Source organism: Microtus ochrogaster, chromosome 1, assembly GCF_000317375.1.
Source record: "Microtus ochrogaster isolate Prairie Vole_2 chromosome 1, MicOch1.0, whole genome shotgun sequence".
Classification (NCBI taxonomy): domain Eukaryota; kingdom Metazoa; phylum Chordata; class Mammalia; order Rodentia; family Cricetidae; genus Microtus; species Microtus ochrogaster.
The window spans coordinates 103,610,237-103,615,785 of record NC_022009.1 but is presented as its reverse complement, the minus strand read 5'-3'; positions in this window follow the sequence as shown (position 1 = coordinate 103,615,785).

Genomic DNA, 5,549 nt, shown 5'->3' with positions numbered 1-5,549 from the left:
TGCTTCACTGTGTTCTGAAGAGGACAGTCAGACTACATCCGTGAGCAGTGTGCTGTACCACACACCGAAGGGCTTACAGCTGAGGCTGGTGTGGGTGACTGAGAGAAAATCCCTAACACATTGTTAAGGCAGAATATGATCATTTCTACAGGACAGATACATATAAGTATATGGAGGTCAAAATGAGTTCTAAATCCCATCTCAACCCAGTCGGTAAAAGTTTTAAAGAAATGGAAATTTTAGTTTCTATAAGAACATGGATCCTGAAGGGAAAAATAATAAATATTCCTAGTGAGGTAAGCTACATGGGTGATGTGGGAGTCCTCTCTGTGTGCTGTGATTACCATAATGAATAAAGAAACTGCTTTGGACCTATAGTAGGGCAGAACTTAGGTAGGCAGGGAAAACAGAACTAAATGCTGGGAGAAAGAATGATGGAGTCAGAGAGATGCCATGCAGCCCTCCTGGAGGCAGATGCCAGAACTATTCCCTATAAGCCACAGCCTCATGGCGATACACAAAAACTAATAGAAATGGGTTAAATTAAAATGTAAGAGTTAGCCAATAAGAAGCTAGAGCTAATGGGCCAAGCAGTGATTTAATTAACAGAGTTTCCGTGTGATTATTTCGGTTCTGGGCCGCAGGGATGAACAAGTGCCCCCCTCCTCCAACACAACATAATTCAGTAACCAGTATTGGGAGTCTTTATAACAGGCAGTTTAATTTAGTCATACTTCAGCACAGCACAATTTGGAAAAACAGTTTTCTGGTGATAATTAACTAAATCCCATATGTACAATAAACTTATAACATGGTTACATTGAAACTTTGTAAAATATATGTGATCTCTTCCATAAACATGAGTAATATAGATTGACTACATATGACATCTTGAGTGTCCGGGGGAGGATTTGGTGCGTTCTTGGGTTATACAGACAGTGCAAAGATCACTAGGCTATTAACCACCTCTATTTCCCCATTTTCTGAGCGTTCCCCATTTTCTTTCATAAATGATATAAATAGTGTAAATTTATACACCTAAAAGTCTGACACAGAATTCAGACATTCAAGTTCTGTCCACACATGCATTTGATGTGGGCTGTAAGGCACGTGTCTGTAGATGCCAAGCTTTTGCTTTGTTTAGGTTGCAAGTGCTCCCCCAAAGCCCATGTGTAGAAAGCTGGCTGTTTTCAGGATTCAGGAAGTGGGGTCTAAGGGAAAGAAATGATATCACTGGGGCTTTGTCCTGGAAGAGAACCTGAAGGCTTTGCTGTGCTTACCACATGCTCTCCCACCACGACACAGGGTACCTGAGCAACAGCAGATAAACACGATCACAATCAAAGCTTCTGAAGCCATAGCCAAAACAGCTATCCTCATTAGCGAGTTGTCTCGGGTATTTGTAACAGTGATGGACTGCTAAGTTGCACCATAACCTATCTATAGACACTGATCAGTGAAAATTGATGGCACCAATTATTGAGGAACAAAGGACCAGTGATACAGAAATTCACTGCCCACACATACCTCCTGAAGTTACTAAGTTGGCCGGCATGACAAATTTACCTAAGCTAACTGCAGTTTCAAGTTATTTGTTATCTCATCACCAAAATAAAAGCATCAGGCCACACAGCATCTCTGAAATTCTCATTCCAACCTCCTCAGGAGCCACTTTGACCAAATTGAAATTCATAAAACTGAGGACTTAAATAAAACTTAGAATTTCAGGAAGAGATTAGATTCATTATTTCCTTCGCAATTTGAGGAAGCAGATTCCTAAATAGCCCCAGGAGGAGGAGAGCCTCTTCAGTGGTCCAGGCAGCTCTGGGGATGCAGTTCTGAAGGTGCTCACTCTTGCTGGGATGGGCTTTTCAGTGATGCACCTGTCTTTGAGTCACCCACGCTCCTGCAAGCAACCCCTCTCCTGTGCTCTGAGAAGAACGTCCAAGCTAGAATCGGATAAAAGAGTTTGCCCTGTGTCCCTATCTGGGACTAATAACCAGATATCTCCCCTATGAGAAGTCAGAGGCCAACTTCATTGAGTGTTACGCTGAGCGGTCTGTCAGTGGGTGTGATTTAGCTTTCTGAAGAGTGATCCGTTAAGTTCAAGCAATTTCAAGCCAGCAGGGAGTGCATGGCAGACTCTAGGCGTGGGATGGGTGGCATGCACCTTGTGTTTAGGTTAATCGAATTAATTTGTCTTCTGCCAGAACCGCACGTGTTCCTCTCAAGCCTATCCATTTCAAACAGGTTTCTCTCTTCTCACCCCCCCTTCTTCCTTTATGAATTTCGTTTTGTCTTCATTAACACTTCTCACATGATTCACCTCTTCCCCACATATGCTTCCAAGTTGTCTTTTCAAAATAAAGAAAACAGAAAGATATTAACAGTAGGCGCGTGTTATTTGTGTGTGTCAATAGTGTGTCTTTTGAAGCTTACTGTTCAGCTCTCGGAATACTGGCCATTTCTCCACATGAATTCCTTCTCCTGCTCAGCATCGACTTCCACAAAACAAATGGACCTCATGATCTAAATTGAGAATCAATCCCCAGAAGAGTTGTGCAGCCTGTGGATCTTCTCTCAGTGCCATTCATTATAAAAAAAAAAAAAAAAAGAAAGAAAAGAAAGAAAGAAAGAAAGAAAGAAAGAAAGAAAGAAAGAAAGAAAGAAAATCCTCTTCTGCATTGCTATTAGAAGTGAGTCGTCTGTCCTTGCGGAAGAGGCATAAGTTAAAAACCGTCATGAATGTGCTACCAGGCACAAATCCTGAGTAAGAGGACTAAACAAGTCTGAGCTTCAGACAGAGTGGGAGAGAGATGACCCAGGGAGACTCTGCTAATTCTCTCTAGTGTCTTCCTCATTCATGTTCCTTTTCTCTAGACAGTATCCTAGGTGGGTCTTTATGCCTTCCCTCACTTGGAGACTTCTACACACAAGTGTTCCTACAGACCATCTCACGTTCTACCTTGAATACCCCATCCCCCTGAGCCCAGGCTTCTATTAGTCTTTATCGTGTGTGACATAAAATTCGGAGGCTGCCACAGTGAAGACCATGGTTCTTTTTCAGGGCTAATACACTTCTAAATTCTCTTTTAGTCACATCTGCTTATTTATTTGTGTGTGGTGTTCTTCGTGCACCATGTCTGAGGACAACGTGTGAGAACTGGTTCTCTCCTTCACACTGGGGTAATCAGGTTTGGGAATGAGTGCCTTTACCCACTAAACCATCTTGGTGACTCTTAGTGAACGTTTAAATGGTGCTCGCCCCTGTGACAAACCTGGCTATACATAGTCTCTTGAGCCTCATGCATACTTCTTTCCTTCAGTTTTCCTTGCCAAGTAAGCCTAGACGCTCCATCTCTATCCAGTCCTACCAACTCGTTCCAGGAATCATTTATTTCCCTACTTTGATAAATTGCTGTTCCCTGGACATGAGGCATATGGCTTATACTCTGTGTTTGTCACAGAGATAATCCTGGGGTTTCTTTTTTTTGTTTGTTTAATGTAAGTTGGTCTTCTGAGGTAGCTATCTTTTTGCTCCAGGTCTACCCAGGTCTCTCTGAAAGAGGAAGGGCATCATGACCTCACACTCTGTGTTCCCAAACCACAGCACGGCCTCCCTCTCAGGCATTTCTCAGATGAGGTCTGGCATGGTTACGGTGACTACCGTTCCGTTTCGGATCTAAAGTCTCATCGATATAAGGCATGTCTTACCCAAGGAAAATATGGGTGTGGATATTTTGCAGTTTAAAAGCAGGGTTCAACCAAGTTTAAAGCCATACTTTTTAAGTTTCAGCTTGGGCTCAGAAATGATCCCATATCCGGAGTTAAAAGGGGATTCTGATAAACAGTAGCTTACAATATCCAAAATACTGCTGTACATATTAAGTATTGTCGTGAAGTCTGAATTTAAATATTGATGATGTCTTAAGCATCCTCTAAATAAGCCCCTTGAAGCTGAGGTCAACCTTGTCCTTAACGGCACGAAAGCCTGAATCACGTCAGAGGTCTCAACATACCTAGTGCCTCGCAACTGACCGCGATGCACACTGCGCGTTATTTTTAATGCCTTCCTATTTGTGACTGTTGTTTTCCTGATTCTTATCTCAGCGAGAGGCAAGAAGCCACTTTCGGCAACTACCTCCAAAGTTTCCTACTTTAAAACTCCCCCCTACACCCCCTTCAAAAGCCCTCTTCCCGCTAGTGAGCACGCTTGCCCTGCCCTTCTCCATCGGAACCCTCACTGCTCAAGGCTTCCGTTTCTGTGACACTCAAATTCTCAGCAGCCTGGAGATTTTTCTAACTGCTTCTCTTTTGTTTCCACTTTCTGTTTGTTTTCTAGATGCTGGGAAGCTTGCACATTAAAAATGTTCCATAAATGTTTATTAAACGGTAGTTTAAGAACATATGGGAGTCTGAAACACCTACCACCTGACTCCGGGAATTTATACCCCCGGATGCATCTGTGAAGTTTGAAGCCAACAGCAGTTCAGAGAGCCAACACGAAGTGAGCAGTAAAGACCGCGACAGGGTGGCAAGGTCCTGGAACTGCATTTCTTCCCGTCCCTGGTTTGAAACGCTTGGGCAGCCAGTTTCACGTACTCAGTCAGGAATCACGGGATAAGCGATGAGTCCTGCCCTCGACACAGCTCCGGAAGAGCGAAAGGATTGGCAGCAAAAGCTGACTATGACGTCACCAGCAAATCATGCTGAGCACGCAGAAGCTCTGTCTTATACCACAAGCTCAGCTGTGTGGCCTGGCGCTGCCGACAGTCTGGTCTCTATGGTCCACACATCTCATTAGACATGCAGAAGTTATCAGGACTAAATACCTCAAAAGATTTTTGAAGATTCACTCAACTCCCGATTCTTCTTTCTGGCAACAATGCCACAATTCGCGTCTAAGTCCACGGTTTCCAGCAAAAGCTGTAAATCTCTATGCCATGTTGAAAGAAAAGGGCCGCTTCCCCAAGTACATGAAGTCTGAAGGGCTTTTGAATATTTCCCACTCGTAACATCCTTGAGTTGACGGCTACGGGTCTGAGTGCTACCCAGCAGCTCCTGTAAGAGCATCCGTCGCTAGGCAGGAACTTTTTCAGACTTAGCAGAATGTCTGCAAGAGAGGCTCACCCTCCAGTCCCACAAACAGCGCTCTGCGGAATGCAATCCTGAATAATTAATTACAGAGCTTCTGGAACTGAACCGTACCAGCTGGCTTAGCTGTGGAGCGAACGAAATGAATGGGGTGATGTCACTCAGACACCTGGGTATCTTTGAACACCATATGGAGTCAGGGACTTGCACTCCCAGTATTTTCTTTTAATGGTAAACTCATTAACATTTTCAAAAGTAAGATTCTGCTGTGGCAGCCTGTTGCCCACGTCCATTGTTCAGAATCCCCACCACTTTAGTAAAGCCAACTGATGCTGAACGTTTACATAGATCCTGAGTCATTAGCAGCCACACCTGGCGTGCGTTTCTGCCGCACAGGAGCGACTATGTGAAGTGGGAGAGAAGTGAGCAGAGTGTGACTGAGCCCTCTTTAAACA